Source organism: Tamandua tetradactyla, chromosome 6, assembly GCF_023851605.1.
Source record: "Tamandua tetradactyla isolate mTamTet1 chromosome 6, mTamTet1.pri, whole genome shotgun sequence".
Classification (NCBI taxonomy): domain Eukaryota; kingdom Metazoa; phylum Chordata; class Mammalia; order Pilosa; family Myrmecophagidae; genus Tamandua; species Tamandua tetradactyla.
Window position 1 is genome coordinate 113,260,847 of NC_135332.1, and position 19,798 is coordinate 113,280,644.

General features: G+C 38.4%; 1 protein-coding gene across 4 annotated transcripts in view; it reads left to right on the top strand.

Moving 5' to 3' along the window:
• Window positions 1–19,798, top strand: part of SULF1 (sulfatase 1) — a 183,332-nt gene that overhangs the window by 30,397 nt on the left and 133,137 nt on the right. The gene's annotated exons all lie outside the window — the stretch shown is intronic.

Consider the following 19,798-nt stretch of genomic DNA (forward strand, 5'->3'; position numbering starts at 1 on the left):
CTTTCACAAGTTACTCCATGTGTTCTGTTGAGTCTTTGATTTTTGCTCTTTCTTGTTTTTTTAATATAGGCATTTAGGGCAATAAATTTCCCTCTCAGCACAGCCTTTATGGCAACCCATAAGTTCTGATATGTTGTATTCTCACTTTCATTCATCTCGAGATAGCAGCTGATTTCTCTAGCAATTTCTTCTTTGACCTGCTGCTTGTTTTAGAGTATATTATTTAATCTCTGTGTATTTGTGAATGTTCTCATTCTTTGGTGGTTTTTGAGATCCAGCTTTATCCCATCATGATCAGAGGAAGTACTTTGAATAATTTCAGTGTTTAAAATTTATCAAGACCTATTCTGTCCCCCAGCATATGAGCTGTCCTGGAGAATGTTCCATGAACACTAGAGAAGAATGTATAACCTTAAGGGGTGCAATGACCTATATATGTCTATTAGGTCTAATTCATTTTATCAAGTTTTTTAACTTCTCTGTTTCCTTGTTGATCCTCTGTCTGATTGTTCTATTTATAAAGGAGAGTAGTGTATTGATGTCTCCTACTATTTTTTTTTTTATTTTTATTATTTTTTACATGGGCAGGCACCGGGAATCGAACCCAGGTTCTTGGGCACTGCAGGCAAGCGTTCTTGCCTGCTGAGCCACCGTGGCCTGCCCTCCTACTATTTTTGTTGAAACATCTATCATTCCCTTCAGTTTTGCAAATGTCTGTTTCATGTACTTTGGAGTTTCTTGATTGGGAGCATATAAATTTATGATTGTTATATCTTCTTGGTGAATTGACCCTTTAGTTAGTATATAATGTCCTTCTTTGTCTCTTATGATGTCTTTACATTTAAAGTCTATTTTAACTGATATTAGTATAACTACTACTGCTTTCTTTTGGTTACAGCTTGCGTGGAGAATCTTTTTCCATCCTTTCACTTTCAATCCATTTGTATCCTTGTGTCTAAGATGAGTCTCTTGTAAGCAGCATATAGCTCAGTTATGTTTCTTAATCCATTCTGCCAATCTGTATCTTTTAATTGGTAAGTTAAGTCCATTAACATTCAAAGTTATTACTGAAAAGGCGTTTCTTGATTCCACCATCTCACCTTTTTAATTTTATTTGTCAGAGCTATATATTCTTTTCCTTCTTTCTCTTTGTATTCTTTAAATTGCCCTTAGTGGTACTATTCAATTCTGTGCCCTCCTCCAGATCTCCCTCTCCTGTCTTTTTTTCAGTCGGCAGAACTCATTTTAGTATTTCTTTTAGGGCCAGTTCTTGTTGACAAATTCTTTCAGGACTTCTTTGACTGTGAAAAAGTTAATCTCTTCCTCAGTTTTGAAGGACAATTTGGCTGGGTACATAATTCTTGGCTGGAAGTCTTTCTCTTTCAGGATCTTGAATATATCATACCACTGCCTTCTTGCCTCTAGGGTGCTAGTTGAGTAGTCTGAACTCAGTCTTATTTGCTTTCCCTTGTATGTAGTAGATTGTTTTTCTCTTGCTGCTTTCAGGATTTTCTGCTTCTCTTCAACATTTGACAGACTAATTAGTATGTGCCTTGGGGAAGGCCTATTTGGATTTATTCTGTTTAAAGTTTGTTAGACTTCTTTGACTTCTACATTTATGTCCTTTATGAGGGTTGGAAAGTTTTCCCCCATTACATCCTCAACTACTCTTCCTAGCCCTTTACTCCTGTCTTCTCTTGGGCCACCAATGATTAACGTGCTTTGCTTTGTCTATCATTTCCCTGAGATCTAATTCAGTTTTCTCCATCCTTTTTGCCATTTGCTGTTTTGAGTCTTCGAAGTCAGTTATCCTGTCCTCTATATCACTTATGCTTTCTTCTGTCTCTTCAAATCTCATGTTAGGTGATTCTAGAGTGTTTTTATTTCGTCAACAGAGTCTTTAATCTCTCTGATATCTGCTGTTTTTCTATTTATTCTTTCTAATTACTCTTTATACTCTTCTATTGTCTTCTTGATCTCTTTTATGTCATTTTACCCCACTTATTTTATTAAGTAGAATTGTACGAACATGTTTGATTCATTGTTCCAACATCTGTATCTCCTCTGATGTTTTAAATTGGTCATTAGACAAGGCTTTATCTGTCTGCATTGTGATATGCTTAGTGATCTTCTGCTGTCTTCATGGCATGTAAATATCTTGATTGTTTTAGTTTGGGAGTTGATTTCTTTCAGTAGTCTAAGGCCTTGTGTTTGCAGATGGTTGTACAGTACGGAGCAGAGCATGAGGTGGGAACTCAGTGTTGTAATTTATTTCAGGGCAGGTATAGGCATAATTTGGGGATGTTACGCTGATGCTTGTGAACGTGGGCACCCAGTGGCTAGGGAGGATGCAGCTGTGCAGGTACACCAATCTGGGAGGCATATCCTTGGTGTGCACTGGTCTAAGGCATGGGACCCTTTGTGTGTACGCATAGGAATGTGGCAACAGGTTGGCGTTATGCTTTTGTGGCTTGGGGACTGACATGACCCAGCTGTGCAGGTCAGCATTTTCTCAGAGTCTGGGAAGTGTGGCTGAGGGCCATGAGCATGTGTAGTTCTAGGACTGCTGTAACATGCGGTTCTCAGAGCTGAATGATGTGGTTGGGGGCTTGTGCGCATGCATGGGCCTGTGAGTGCCATAAATGAATGTGCAGAGCTCAGGCGGGGTGGATTGAGGCTGTGTGACACTATGGGTTGGTGGCGGGGGGGGGGGGGATTGCCAGGGTAGCCTAGGTATGGAGGTTAGTGCCCTCAGCCTTTATGCACTGGGGAACAGGGAGGGAGCGGTAGTGCTCAGGAGGGGTGCAGGAGAGGTGGGTTGGGCTGCACTTGGTTGGGGGTGTGGGACAGGTATGTGCACTGGAGGCTGGTGGATTGGGGGTGCCTGGAGGGCAGGAAATGGGAGCAGGTGATGGGGTTTGGGTGTGTGGAGTGAGGGGTGCGTCGCTGGTCACAGGGCTGCACTGGTGAGGTTAGCATGCCCAAGGAACACGGCCTGGCTTACTTCCTAATTCCCAGCTTCTGTCTGGGTACTCCTGTGGGCTCCATGGCCCCGTTTTTCCACACCAGGCTCCAGCTTTCTGCCTCTCAGTTCCTCAGCCACTGCAACCAGTGCTGCCCCACCTGGTACAGAAGACTCTCCCAGGTCAGCCGCACTCCTGAATTGCCACTTCAGTTGCCCTCCTTTCCCTTTTCTAACTTTTCTGTGGAACAGGGTTAATCTTGTGCTACTCTATTCGGCCATCTTCCTGGAAGTCTCAAGGTCTCCTAAAGATAGACTACACAGGATCTCTCTTAAAGACCATAGTCATTTGGACAGAGGGATGCTACAGGGACAACCTTGTGGTGCAACCATTCATGGCTGAGAGATAACAAGACTGAGAGAACAGAAAAGCCATATTGGTGGTGAGGTGCTTGAAATGAGGAGATTTAACTAGAACATAGCTCTTGTGACTCCTAAGAGGCAAAAAGACAGACCCAAAGAGAACACTAATGGTGTTTTACCATAGCTATGGCTGGATCATAAGACATGCATTTGGTGTGGCAGGGGCTCCTTGTCTGACTCCATCATTTCAGCCATGTTTACAAAGAGAGAAGGAAAAGGAAAAGGATGCCAGAAAATGCTTCTCTCCAGACCAAAACAAATAGAAACATATACTCCTAATAAATTTTCTAGGATGGGACTCTAGAATATATATATTTGTTGTTCTCTATAAGGTAGGTGAAAAGATAACAGCACAAGGAAAAGTTTCCCTAGAACTGGGCATTGTCACTGCTGCATATCTTTGAGTCTGTGCAGTATTGGGCAAATCACTTAACCTTCCTGGACCTCTATTTTCTCCTTTAATGTGAAGGTGTTCATTGGCCTTTGGATCACTTCCAACTGAGTGCAAGACCAAATCCTGTAAGATTAAGCTCTTACTATATTGTGTTGAAATAAGAATTGTACCTCTCATTTAGGTTCTGTCATGGAATGGGGTGATGAGAACAAAGGATGAAAATACAAGCGATTATTTTTTCCCCAAACCCTAACTGACCTGAGATCTTCTCAACAACTGAGATGAAGTGTTTGATGGTGTGGATGTATGTAAATATAAGCAGATCCCTGCTTACAAATAGACAGTGTTGAAGATGATAATGTATAAACCAGTATACCAGTAGTTACATCTATGTTATAATGTTACATAGTAATATAATGCTATTGATGCCATATTGTTTATAGACACATTAAAAGATAAACACTTTATCTGGCCTTTCTAGTATGAGTTTAAATTTGTGGTGTGGAAGGAATTTCAAATGACTGCTTACATTATCAGAAACTTGTCTTCACATTTATGCTTCCCCAGCCCTTGAAAGAGAGTAAATTTTCCTTGTTCCTTCATAAGCCAGTGTTGATGACATACACAGGATTGGAATTAGAATGAGACATAAATGAAGGAACTAAGGAACAATAATTTCAGAAAAGATGAAATGATTTGAGGGTAGGAAAGGAGCTGGGGTTTTACTCTGAGGCTTCTAAATGGGAGGTAGATGGGTGGGGCAAATGAGCTTGAGGGTCTTTGATGGAATAACTTGAGGATATGGGGGCCTGGTGGTTTTAAACAAACAGTAAATATAGGGCAAAATAGTTCTAAGGCATGAACAGAAAATAAGAAAAAATATCTGGTTAATAATAAGTTGATGGAAGATGGTGAGGTAATAGAAAGGAGTTCCCCTTTATTTTTGTTCTATGATTTCATTCTCTACTTCTACCCCCTGCCCTTCTCAACACCACAGACCCCAATTGTGCAGGCACTGGTAAGAAAGGAACTTGATGGATATTCCAGTTGATGTGCATAAGTGGTTTGGTTTCCCAGCTGCTCAAACAAATTCCGTACAATGGGTTGGCTTAGATAATGAGAATTTATTGGCTTGTGGTTTCAGAGGCTAGAAGTCTTCCTCCTGGGATTGGTATTTTATGGCTGACTGGCAGCCTTAGAGTTCCTTGGCTTTTCTGTCACATGGCAAAGTATGTGGTGGTGTCTTCTTTCTCTCCCAGGTTCCATTGACTTTCAGCTTCTGGCTGGTCCCCATGTCTTCCCTTTCTGTGTCCAATTTCCTTTGCTTTATAAGGATCTCAGCCCTATTGGATTACAGCCCCCCTCAATTCAGTTTGGGCACACCTTAACTAATAATATCTTCAAAGTCCTACTTACAAATCAGTTCACACCCACAGGACCAGGGGTTGGGACCTGACATGCCTTTTGTGGGAAATATGATTTAATTTCCAACAATAAGGAAGGAGAAAAATAAATGTTCAAATTATGGTATAAAATGAGTAATTTAAATTTATCATAGCTACTCAGTGTATAATATTTCTGTTACAGCATTCATCACATTGTATTTCTCATGCTTTTGGTTGGTTGAGGAGCTTGGATTGGTGGGATTTCTATTTTTTTTTTTTAGCACATCTGGACATTTTCTGCCATTTTTTCTTCAAATATTTCTTTTACCGACATTCCTTCCCAGGATTCCAATTATGTGTTATGTAAGACCACTTGACATTGAAATTGTTCCACAGGTCGCTGAGTCCACATTCAATATTGTGAAGCCTTTCATTTCAGATACTGTACTTTCAACACTAGAAATTCTGTTTGTCTCTTTATAATCATTTCTATGCATCTCATTATGGTCACATTTTCCTTTAAATCCTTGCACATATTTCTAATGGCTATTTTAAAGTCCTCAGCTGTTGATTCCATCATCTCTGTAATTTCTGAGTCTCTTTTTATTAACCATTTTTTTTCTCCTGGCTAAGGGTCACATTTTCTGGCTTCTTCACCTATCTAGTAGTATTTGATTGACTGGATATTGTGGCTATTACATTGTTGTATGCCAAGAGTCTGCTGTCTTCTTTTAAGGAATATTGGAGTTTGTTCTGGCAGGCATTTAATTTATCTGAGGATTAGCTGGATCTTTTAAGTCTTATTTTTAGTTGTGTAGGTCAGATCTAGAGCTATCTGCACTAGGCTAAGGCACAGTAGACTAGCTGTGCCCTACTTCTAATGCCTGGACTCTCGGAGGTCACTACTGAATGCCCAGTGTATGTTCAATGCGTTCTTTTTGCTCTGGCTGGTTGAAATGTGAATGTCTCCTAGCTCTGTGGAAGCTGTTAAGCTTACAGTTCTCTGGTAATTGTTCTTTGCCTGGTGGTTGTTCTTTTCCCAACTTTGTGGCGTCTCACCCTACATGTCGAGTATAGCATTCAGCCAGGACTCAAGGGGATCCCTATGCAGATTTCTAGATTTTTTTCTATTTGTTGCTGTCTCTTCTCATACACTATGCCATAAATTCCACCTCACTTCCCTAAACTGTACTTTCTGACTCATTAGCTCAGCAAGATCCCTCTGCCCTCCTTGGGTTCCTCCCTCTGCTGTAGTCCAGGAAGCTTCTCTAGGGGACTTACATCACTTATAACCCTTTTCTCAGGAATCATACCTATTGTCAAGATCAATTGCTTCATAGTCTTTGTCCAGTTTTCTGGTTGTTTATGGCAGAAGGACTAGTGTGGTATTACTTGCTGCCTCGCAACTGAAAATTGTGAATTCCTGCCTCGCTGTATTCAATTTTTGTTTCTGTTTCTTCTTTTTATACCACGCTGTATTCAATCTTTGTTTCTATTTCCTTTTTATCCTTAGTAGTGAGTGAGACGTTTCAAAGCAATGACGGTCTCCAAGTCTCTGTACTCTGAATGCCTAATGTGGAGTTTAACGCTTACCAGGCATAATAAATATTATTGAATGAAAGCATGAATGACTGTTAAACTATTTAGGGCATCTATAGTTAGTTGAAACATTGGTGTAAATATCTAAAGACTTCAATAATGTGCTTTTTTAAACAACAAAGTGATCTATTGATCTATAGAATCCAGATAAACTAGAGAATGATGCTAGTTCTATGCCAGGCTTATTTAACATTCCTCATAGCTATAAGACACCAGGATCCAGAAGCAAAGATCCCATGTTTTCAGGTAACCACAGGACAAGTAATGACAAGTTCTAAATTTTAAAGCATTGGGGTATATTTTTAGCATTCAGTCCCTGAAGCTGGCAAATGCGATATATACCTTCAGGGATTTCTGCCTCTAGGCATATAGCAGGATTATACACTTGCAGACTGTAGTTTTATTTGCATTAGTCTTTTAAAGGAACTGTTTCAGTTTGTTAAAGCTGCCAGAATGCAATATACCAGAAATGGGTTGGCTTTTTCAGTGGGGATTAATTAGCTTACAAATATACAGTCTTAAGGTCATGAAAACATCCAAATTAAGGCATCAAGAGAAAGATACCTTCTCGGAGGAAAGGCTACTGGCATCCAGGTTCCCCTAGCACATGGGAAGACACATGACGATGTCTGCTGGCCCTTCTCTCTCCTGGTTCTGCTTTCAGTGGCTCTCTCCAAAATGTCTCTGGGTGTTTTTTTTTCTGTCTCCAAACTTCTCTGTCTTTTAACCTCTCATAAAGGACTCCCAATGAAGGATTAAGGCCCGCCCTGAATGGGCTGGGTCACATCTCAATTGAAATAGCCTCACCAAAAGTTCTCACCCACAATGGATCTGCCCCCACAAGAATGGATCAAAAGAACATGGTCTTTTCTGGGGTACATTACAGATTCAAACCAACATAGGAACCATGGTGACTTTTCATTTAAATAGCAAGATACATTGAGTTGGTCTTTAAAAGCCTGTATCGCTATTTTGCTATGATCAAAAAGTAGATTTGCAAAAAAGAATTCTGTAAAGAGCAGAAATGAGGAGGGAAAGAAGTCCTGCAATTTCATGTTAAAGATTTTCTCTCTGAAACCTTTATATAATACCTCTATAGGAGATGCTGTATAAGAAGTATTGGAATTTGCAAGAATGTAGGATTTGTGGAAATTTCTTAGATATCTATAATGCTTAAAATCCCTGAAAATGAGTAAACATCTCCTATAAGTAGAATATCTTTACTCATAATTTGAACGGTTCTAAAATTCAGAAATATTCCAGACACACACACACACACACACACAACACACACACACATGCATGTATGTCCACACACATACCACATTAATAATAAATCATTCCTACTCTCTAGGTCAATCAGGATTCATTCAATATCATTATTATCAGTAACACAAATCTTTCAAATCTCATTTGATTTACAGGATTTGTAAAATATCCTTTTGTTCTTTTTGGACTTTGTTTCTGGTTTCTTTTGAAGAAAAGTGGGAATTTTTTAGGTTAAGAAACTCAGCTGTGAATTAGGTATCAACTCTGTTGGTTCCTTCTCTTAGTTACCTTTGGCAAATCACCTTTTTATCTTTCTTCTTTGATTATACAACCTACTTAGTGGAAGGCTCTCCACATGAGTGTTCAGGGCCTCTGAAATTCTAATATAGGATTAGCAAAACATCAGTTCAGTATTGAGGGCAATTTTTCAAAGTAATGATTGTAATTTAAAGCCTGAATGAAATGAGGTTTAAAGAGTGGTGATTTAGGTTTGTGTTCCAGAACTGTTCACGACTAAAGGTTTTATTTCACTTTGTTTTTTTCCAGCATCCCTCCCCCCTTAGTTTATGTTCCCCAGTTAAGAATTTAAGGTGAAGCTTGCCAAAGCCTCAGATTCCACCTGGTGTGGGGTTGAAACCACATGAAGCCACTGAATTTTGCATAGTTTCCATTTGAAATGATATATCAGCTCAAGTTCTCTTTCAGTGTGAGCCAGTTTTACATGAAGCTTGGCCAAGCTTTAGATGAACCTGCTCTGAGTTTTTATTTTATGTCAGACCCTGAAAGGAGGCCTCTCACCTAGTTCTTTCTTTCAAAATGCTCTCATTACAATATCCCCAGAGTGTGTGTAATAGGTACTTGTAGCTGAGGCATGACAGCACCTTCCTTTACTATAATATGGGAGAGAATTTCTCAGTGACTTGGAACGGATTCTAATTGAGAAACCAGACAGACTCAATTACAGAAGCTCTTGTGTTAGGCATAGCACTTTGGGGAAAGAATTTCTTTTTCAGTCTAAACAAAAGAGTTTTTAAGTAAACAGTTCAGAAAGACCAGTTAAATTCATTCATCCATTTTTTCCTTCACTTATGTATTATTTCAACAAATATTCATTGAAGTACCTACTGTACCCCAAGCCCTTTTCTAGATATATTAGTGAACAGAACATTCAGAGGTGCCAGTCTTTTTTTAAAAATTTATTTATTAATTAAAAAATAAAGAAACAAAATAAAACAACATGCATAATCAGTAATTCGCAATATCATCACTTAGTTGCATATTCATCATTTCTTAGAACATTTGCATTAATTCAGAAAAAGGAATAAAAAGACAATAGAAAAAGAAATAAAACAAACACAGGAAAGAAAAAAAAATTATACCTACCATACCCTTTACCCCTCGCTTTCATTGATCACTAACATTTCAAACAATTTATTTTAGTATTTGTTCCCCCTATTATTTATTTTTATTCCATATGTTCTACTCCTTTGTTGACAAGGTAGATAAAAGGAGCATCAGACACAAGGTTTTCACAATCACACAGTCACATTGTGACAGCTGCATCATTATTCAATCATCATCAAGAAACATGGCTACTGGAACACAGCTCTACATTTTCAGGCAGTTCCCTCCAGCCTCAGAGGTGCCGGTCTTTAATTCTAGCAGTAGAGAGACAGGTAATAAAAAGTGGACACAATCAGTAGATTAATTATATATGGTATATTAGAAGGTAGTAAGAACTATGAAATGTTCACAAGTAGAGCAAGCTTAAGGATCAGGGTAAGTTGCAGGATAAAGGTATTCACAAGGAAAATTCCTACTGAGAAGATGAGATTTGAACAAAGACTTAGAAGAAGTGAAGAGTTGGCATCTAGGTCTTGAGAAAGAACATTCCAGACAGGAAGAATAGCCAGAGCAAAAAGTCTGCTTGCTTATTAGAGGAACCACAGAGAGGCCATTATGATAGGCATAGAGTATCAGCAAAGAAGAAAGTAGAGGAAATGAAGCCAAGGAAGTAGTAATAGGCCAGAAAATGACCTATAGGCCATGGTAAGGATTTTGGCTTTTAGTCTGGATGTAAAGGGCAGCCATTGCTGGATTTTATACAGAGGAATGGCACATTCTGATTAACTCTTTTTTTTTGCATGGGCAGGCACCGGGAATCGAACCCAGGTCTCCAGCATGGCAGGTGAGAACTCTGCCTGCTGAGCCACTGTGGCCTGCCCTGATTTACATTTTAAGAGGCTGTTTCTATCTGCCATGTTTCTGAGTGGATGATAGATGGGCAAGGATAAAATGAGGAGACCTGTTACAAGCCTTATGGCAAGAGATGAGTGCTTCCATTTTGGCAATGGCACAGAAAAGTAGTAAAAAGTAGTCAGATGCTTGCTATTTTTGAAGGTGAGCCAATCATATTTCCTGATTGATTGGATGTGGTGTATGAGAAGAATGGAAGAGGGGTTTGGTAAAGCTGATGAAATGCAATATACCAGAAATGGGTTGGCTTTTACAATGTAGATGTAATAACTTACAGTTTGCAGTTTCTAGTCTGTGAAGAATGTCCAAATTAAGGCATCAGTAGGATGATACTGCCTTTGAAGACTAGCTCCTGGTGAGCTTGGGCTCTTCTGCCAGATGCTAAGGCACATGGTGGCGTCTCCTGGTCCTTTTTACCAGGTTTTGTTGCATCCAGCTTTTGGCTTCAGTGGCTTCCTCTCAGCTGCTCTGGGGTTTTTTTTTTTCTTTGTGCTTCTCTTAATTTAATCTGTGTTTCACCCTCTATTAAATGATTCCAGTAAAATGATTAAGACTCAACTCAAATGAGATGGGTCACATCTCATTTGAAATAACCTAATTTAAAGGTCCGACGCACAAAATGTCAATACCCACGGAAATAGATTGATGTAAGAACATACTTTGCTGAGAGACAATACAGTCTTAAACTACCACAAGAATCATGGATGATTCCAAGCTTTGGCCTAAACTATTGGAAAGATGGAGTTGCTTTTAATTGAGATGGCATCGACTGTGTGGTGGAAGACTTGTAGGAAGGAAGATCAGGAGTCCAGCTTTGGAAATCGAGTTTGGGATGTGTATTAAACCTCTAAGTGGAGATATGATTGAGTAGGCAGTTAAACTTATGAATCTGAAATTGGGAATAAATTTTACGTTTGAATGTCACAAGCATGAGTTCACCAGGGGTGTGAGTATAGACAGAGAAAAACTAAAGAGTAACTGAGGTACTCCAACATTAAGAAGTCAAGGAGAATAGGCTTGTCCAGCAGAAGATACTGAGAAAACCTCCAGTGAAGTAAGAAGAAAACAAATGTGTGTTTGGAGTGGGGGAGAGGGATGGTGGTCCTGGTGTCCTGGAAGCTAAATGAAGACAGTCTTTGAAGGAAGAGGAGAAATGATCAACTGTGTCTATTAGGTCTAATTTGCTGAGGATTGAGAATTGGCCGATGGTGTCATCTACTTGGAGGTCACTGGTGACATGTATGAGAGCAACTTTGATGAAGTGGAAGGAGAGAAGGCCTGATCGTATTGGGTATAAGAGAGAATGGGAAAAGAGTAAGTAAGATAGAAATATGGCAGCTTCTTACAGGAGATTACTGCAAGGGAAGCAAAGAAATGGGGTAGTAGCTGATGAGAGAAACAGAGCCAAGAATGTTTTTAAAAGATGCAAGAAATAATACTATGTTCATAAGTTGATGGGCATGATATTATTTTGATATGGAAAATGAGGATAGGAAAAGAAGAAGAATTGCTGGAGTTACAATTTTGACTGGGTCAGAAGAGATGGAATCTAGTATACAAGTGAAAGAAAGAATATGAATAGTTCATCTACTTAAATAGATGAGGAGACAAATATAGGGGAGAAGAGGATATTATAGGAAAACCACTGTAAGGGATCCTGGATAAGTTCTCCACTGATTGACAAAGTTTCCTCAGTGATGCCTGAACCAAGATTATCTGCTAAGAGTGATACTCAGGGAAGGGTGTGAGCAGAGAAGAGGTAGTGTGAAATGGACATAATTGGGAGAGTAAATGGACTTGGGAAATAAAGTATGATTGCCTGGCAGCATTAAGGACTGCTTTAGGTTCATGTTACTAATTGCAATATGAGACCATTCAAGGTAATTTTGTAGTTTTCTCCAGCTGTGTTCAGTTGCACAGTGCAGATACAACAGGCAGAGAGCTGGATTTAACCAAGGTTGTGGAGTTCCAAGCAAGAATGGTAGAGCAAAGAGGGAGGTGGAGGGTGGAGTGTTTACCAAGACTGATTATGGTGCTTGACCATGGAATTTAACCTGGAAAGGAGAGGAGTGAGGGCCAGAGAAAGGGTGGTAGGATCAAAGGGCTTTGATATAGAGTCCTGCTATATCAAAGAATTCTTAGTGGTTTGCAAACTAGAGGGAGAAAGACCCAGAGTAATGATCAGAGAGTAGGATATATGGAGTTGAGACTAAGGGAAGGGCGACAGTTACCAGTACTGATAATCGCCGGGGATTGACCCTGAGGGACTAGGGTAGAAGAGACTGTTCAGGAACTAAGAGGTGCTGATGTGCTGAGAGCTCACATCCATGAACATTAAAATCATCAAAAATTTAGAATACAGGATACAGGAGAGAGTGAAAATAAAAATGAAGCTAAAATCTAGAAATGAGGGAGAATGTCTTGGGGTCATTTTTTTTAATTAATTAATTTTTTAAATACCAAAAACACCAAACAAACACAGACATTCTTAACTTTTGATCATTCTGTTCTACATATAATCAGTAATTCACAATATCATCACATAGTTGCATATTCATCATCATGATCATTTCTTGGAACATTTGCATCTATTCAGAAAAAGAAATAAAAAGAAAACAGAAAAAAATTCATACATACCATACCCCTTACTCCTCCCCTTCATTAATCACTAGCATTTCAATCTAAATTTATTTTAACATTTGTTCCCCCTATTATTTATTTTTATTCCATATGTTTTACTCATCTGTTGGTAAGGTAGATAAAAGGAGCATCAGACACAAGGTTTTCACATTCACACAGTCACATTGTGAAAGCTATATCATTATACAATCATCTTCAAGAAACATGGACACTAGAACACAGCTCTACATTTTCAGGCAGGAGTTTCCTCCAGCCTCTCCATTACATCTTGACTAACAAGGTGATATCTGTTTAATGTGTAAGAATAACCTCCAGGATCACCTCTCGGCTCTGTTTGGAATGTCTCAGCCATTGACACTTTGTCTCATTTCACTCTTCCCCCTTTTGGTCGAGAAGATTTTCTCAATCCCTTGATGTTGAGTCTGAGCTCATTCTAGGGTTTTTCTCAATCCCTTGATGCCAAGTCTCAGCTCATTCTAGGATTTCTATTCCACATTGCAAGGAAGGTCCACATCTCTGGGAGTCCCACGTAGTCGGGGTGGGGGGAAGGGAACAGTGTGTTTGTTTGTTGTGTTGGCTGGAAAGAGAGGACACATCTGAGCAACAAAAGAGGTTCTCTTGGGGGTGACTCTTAGGCCTAATTTTAAATAGACTTGACCTATCCTTTGTGGAGTTAAGTTTCATATGAACAAACCCCAAGATTGGGGACTTAGCCTATTGCATTGGTTGTCCCCACTGCTTGTGAGAATATCAAGAATTCAACTTGGGGAAATTGGATTTTCCCCCTTTCTCACCATTCCCCTAAGGGGACTTTGCAAACACTTTTTTATTCACTGTTCAAATCACTCTGGGATTTATTGGGCCATCACTGTACAAACCAACAAAATCTCATGGCCTACTCAAGGTTCCATTTACTTATGGTGTTCAATTAAGCTGTCTACGTAAGTTATATTAGGAAATGCACTAGTCAAAAGATAAATTTTGTACCAAATAAACCTTTTTTGCTGTAGTCTCACACATGTTAAAATTTTAAAATATTGGTTACCATCTATTTTCAACACCCTGCGGTAACGACATTCCTTTGTTCTTCCTCATGCAAAAAAAAAAAAACCAACATTTGACAAATTCTTTTTAAATGCTTAGAAAGAAATATAGTTTTCATTTTCAGGATGACTGGAATATAGCAAGGACTTAAGTATATTTTTTATGATGATGCTAGCTGATTAGATGGGTTAATGCATCAGAGAATTAACCAAGGGGAATTTCAGGAAGGACTCCAAAGAAATTTAGTTGGGAAAGAAACAATTTTACAAGTGATGATTTTCCTTAAACATTTTTAAAATATTTTGCTTCCTTTCATGTATTTAATAAACCTTTACTGAACACTATGTACCAAGTGCCAGTCTAAATCAATAATGTTGTCATATAGAGGGAAAATAAGGTATGATATTTGTATGTATAAATGAAAATGTTACATAAGATATAATGTGACCTTAAACTTAAGTGATGTTGGAAAATGCTTGTTCCGTTTGTGGGTCCACAACTGAAAAGGGAAATGAAAGAGAGTTCGACAAGTAAAGATTTGAAAATCAGCATATCTGATACAAGATTTTAAGGTACAGAATTTGAAGGTTGATTTCTCTAAATAACTGTTAGGAAATAAGATGCTATTCTTGAAGTAACAATGTAAATTTTTCAGTATCCAGTGTGGATCAGGCAAAGAATCTTGATACAACTGGAGACTCTCTTCTTATTATTGCTTTTTGGCTGGCATTACATTTATTTGACTTGCTCACATGTGACTTTGTAATCTTTCTTCAGATATTGTACAAGGTGCCTTAAGGGCAAAATCACCTTTGTAACTGTTTCAGTTTAACCAAGTTACTAAACACATGGTCTGTGTATACAAAGTGTTTTCTTCCTTCATGTGTGTGTGGGGGGAGGGGAGGACAAAGAAAGGGAGGTAGGAGGTGTTTTTTTTTTAACTTGGGCAGGCACTGGGAATCAAACCCCGGTCTCCGGCAGGTGAGAACTCTACCACCTAACCACCATGGCCTCCCCAGGAAGGGAGGTTTTAAGAAAGATTTTAGCATAACACTGACTCAATGAATATACCTGTGGTGGTTTAGACCTGTAGGTACCCCAGAAAAACATGCTCTTAAACTTAATCCATCCCTGTGGGTGTGACCCCATTGGAGCTAGGACCTTTTAATGAGGTTACTTCACTTAAGGTGTGGCCCAATTGGGTCAGGATGCATTTTACTTAATTGTACTACTGGAGACCTTTATAAGTGAAGTGAAATTCAGACACAGAGGGAGAGAAAGCCATGGAAGCAAAAAGTTGAATTTCAGCAGAACCCAGAAGAGGAAGGAGAAGCCAGAAGAGGCCACCGGTGCATTGGGGAGCCAAGGGGTCAAGGTCCAAGGACTGCCAGCCGCCAGCCCCAGAAAGCCAGCCTTTGGGAAGAAGGCATTGCTTCCATGACACTTTGACTTGGACTTTCTTTTAACCTCAAAACCAAGAGGTAGTAAATCCATCGTTTAAGCCAGCCCATTACATGATATTTGCTTGAGTAGCCAAAGAAATGAAAACAACACCCAACTTTTTATTCAATTTGCTACAATTATATTTTTCAAAATTAGTATAGTTACACACAAGCCTGGACAAATCGTTATATTTTGTACAAAGTAACATTTTGCCAAAATAGATTCTAAATTAGATTCTTTGTCGTTTTCCTGCGAGAATGTATCAATGTGCCTAGTAGTGTGCTGCTTCTTATTTCACACTGAAATAAGTAGAAAAATCCTCAGAAAGTTGTCAAACAATAGTATAGACGAAGGGAATGCAATTTAAACATCGATGGCCTGCACTTGCTTCATGACAATAATAAGCCAGTATCTTCACAGAGAAAAAAGACTTGAAACCTCTAAAGGACAGTAGATAGTTCTTGCTATGCATAGTGATAGATTTATTGCTCCCTTTTATGAAGCATTGAGTGTTCTCTTTACTGTGACAGAGACTGACCATTCAGAAATGAGCTTATTTCAATGATACCTATACAGACTTAGTGTCTGCAAAGGCAATTCATAGTAGTTATCCTGCTGTCATCTTAGAGGAGATGATCAATGTTTGTATTTTCTAATTAAGCCATATTCCATTCTTGATGCCAGATAAATATGTGAAGAAACTTCCTGGAAGTTAGATATGATGCCTTGGACAGGTTTTATATTAATTTCAGCCCACAGATACTCAAAAAGTGCTTATGAAAAGGCTTTTTTTTTTTTTGCTTGGGCAGGTATTGGGAATCAAACCCAGGTGTCTGGCATGGCAAGCAAGAACTCTGCCTGCTGAGCCACTGTAGCCTGCCCATGAGAAGGCTTTTGATTATGAATTATGTTGTAAGTTCAGTTTTGTAGTGGAAATGAATCCTTTTTTCTTTTAAGGTGAAATGAAGAACATGGCCAGGTAGATTTTTCCCTGGAGTGATTTTCCTTTCCATGTTTCTGATTTTTGTCTTTGCCTGTAATAAAGAATGATGAGATGACTGCAGGTGACTCATTTTAAAAATCAGTAAACCCAAGAAAACCTTCTTGCTTATACTTTTCTAGGAAGTGAGGTAGGGAGAAAGAAATATTCAAATGGTAAAGGAACATTAAGTGGAGGATTTTAATAAATTTGGCCCTTGCTTATACTTTACTGGATGTAGCAATAATATTATAAATTGCAGTAAGCTTCCTATTCAGCCAACACTATGCAAAGTGGCTTCTATGAACTTCATATGATATGACATATTGCTGTCATTCATTCATTTAACAAATATCAATACCAGCTTCATATGTACAGAGTACTGTTCTCGGCACTGAAATGTAGGTTGTGATAGACAAGCTACTGGCTTACATCCTGGAATGACCACAAAATGGCCATAATGTGAGCTGAATTTATCACCATGCGTAACACCCACCGATGCTCCCTGGCTTCGTGATTTAGCAATGACTTTACTAAATGACTTTACATCTTTAAAGACTCTGCATCTTTAAAAGAAATGATGGACAGTCTTTAGCAGCTTGGAACAGATTTCTTGAAATTCTTGATAATTCTATGTTTGAGTTATTTGTATGATAATTCTGTTTGTTAGAATATATTTCTGAAAAGTGATTAGAAATGAATAGTGAAAATAATAAACAGTAAAGTTTGTGGGTACAAATTGCTACATAAACAAATGTCTGGCTTTTTCCTGCCCTTGACAGCTTAGGGATGCTGAGGACTGTGGCAGTAAGTGTTTCCCACGATCCTCCTCACCATAAAATCCCTCTCTCGTGGCTGTTCTCAGATGTGCAAATGATATCCAGACAGGGAGTTCCCCATCAAGACCACCTAAACATAAAGAACTTCCTCCCAAGCCTGTTGGCTATGTTTGGGTACGAAGGAGAATTTAAATCTGTGAACTATTCTTTTCCAAAGATCAATCTATTTTTTCTTAAATTTTATATTACAAGTTAATCTGTTGAAGGATTGGGTTTTAAATTTTATTAGTCAGGCTTTGAACATGTGTCTGTTTTAAAATATATTTCTTATTTCTGAAGCTCGTAGTGAGATGCAACTTGAGTTCCACTCAGGGTATAGAATGATCTGCACAGGAAAGATAGCAAATAAATAAATATGTATGTACTACATAAATACATACAATCTCTTGTATCTGAAAGAGAGGAGTAATCTAAAATTCCTTTAAACATTCTAGAAATGCAAATAACGCTTGTGAGTAGTTCTTGTTTAGCGTCAACTAAAAACCTGATATTCTTGTAAATGCACTAGGGTTTATTGACTTCTTGCCCTGATTCCCAAGGATGATATCTCACACAAGCAGGGTGTCAAGTGTTCTTTAGTACAAATGTTGCAAATGCAAACAGAGCTTATGTTGAAAGCCTTATATTTAATAGTTTATAACTATATTACGAATCTGTAAATTATTTATAAACAGAATATATCTGAAGACAAAATACACAAAAAACCCCTAGAGCTGGCAGATTGTTCTTTAGAAAGCCTTGTAGTAGAGGACAAAATAACACAAAAACCTTACAATAGCCATGTCATTGGGGACAAGCAAAAAGATAAGGTGAATGAGCAGGAGAGCAAGGGGAGAGAACTGGAGGTCAGAAAGAACACAAAGGGCTCTGCAAAGAGGATGAAAGACTTCATTCCAGATGCCCAAGATAGGGGATGGCTGGTATCAGCAGGGAGTCCTGGGAGCTTAGGGACTAACCGGGCACATGGCTTCGGTTTACTTAAAACACCAGTTACACAAAAACCAAAATTGTACATATCTCTAACAGATGTGTTTCTTTACAAGTTCCTAAGTAAATAAGAGATAGACAGAAAGATAGATAAATAGATTAAATAAAAAATAAACAGCTATTATCTATACAGATGTAAAGGCTTAGAAGTGAATGAGATTCTCATTTATATGGTTTCTACCCATTTGGTGTGGGGACACGTGTGTGTGTGTGTGTTTCTTTTTTCATAAGTGTTGCAGGGAAAATGTGTGATTTAAAATGATGATTGAATAACAAAACCCTTGTGTGTATCACTAGGGTGGGGACAGGTAGAGACACAAGGATGGGGGAAATGAGAAAGAAGGAATTTGCACATAGTTTGATAATCTCCCTCCAATATGATGCAGGCTAATTTTAAGAGAGTCAAATTTTTTAAGTTAAATAATAAAAATATGTTATGCAGCCAGTTTTTTTGCTTTCCCAGTAAGCTCTTTTATGTCCATCTGCACAGTTTCTATCTTCCTCTAATCCTTTCAATCTTCTTGCCCTTTGCCCCTACGTGACCTTTGGCACATTGCCTCCTGACCTTAAAAATGAAGAGTCCAGAGTTTCAGGGTGATTTTGATGGAGACGCCTACTGTTCTGTTCAGCCCTTTCCCCCATCCCCGAATTGCAGGACGTATAAATATGCTAATAGTCTGAACCACACTAAATCCCTGATCCAGCACTTCCAGTATTGGTTCAGTGTCCTAGACTCTTCACCATGATCCAAATAAGAATGGAAATGGAAGCGCTTTTAGACAATAATGGATTTTAACTCCCTCTCTTATGAGGAAAAAGTGAAAAAGTCAGACCAAATTCTCAAGATTAGCCATTGTGCTTTAAAATTGAGATGAAACTTGATTTTTCCCCTATAACACTTGGTTTTCTTTCATTAGTATATAGTAAACTCTTTGGTGAACTGGAGTACTGGCTATCTAAAATTTTGCTTTTAAAATCTTACTTTCAGACATACAACTCTTAGAAAACAGTTATATCAATGGATCCTGAGATAGTGTGTCATTTAATTATGGAAGTGAAATAAGGCAAACACAGTACAGCTTTTTGAGCTTATCAGTACTGATGAGGCTTTTTCATGGTTGGTGCAGACGGGAAAGAAAGTAGACAAAATATCTGAAGAACCACAGTGGTTCTCAGCACTAACTTGTTTGTTGCAGGTTTGAAATTCAATTTGGAAACTTTTTTTTTCCAGATTAGAATTCATCATATACTTTCAAAAAATTTTTTTATTTAGAAATATTCATCACATACAGTCCAACTATATTATACAATCAGTGGCTCACAATATCATCACATAGTTGTGTATTCTTCACCATGATCATTTTTAAAACATTGTGTTACTACGAAAAAAGAAAAAAAGAACTCATACGTCCCATACGCCCTACCCTGCCCTCTCATTGAACCACGCTATTTCAATCTACCCAATTTTTACTCTTCATCTCCCTCTATTGTCTGTTTATTTTTATCCTATTTTTTTTAACTCATCTGTCCATACCCTGAATAAAAGCAGTATCAGACACAAGGTTTTCACAATCACAT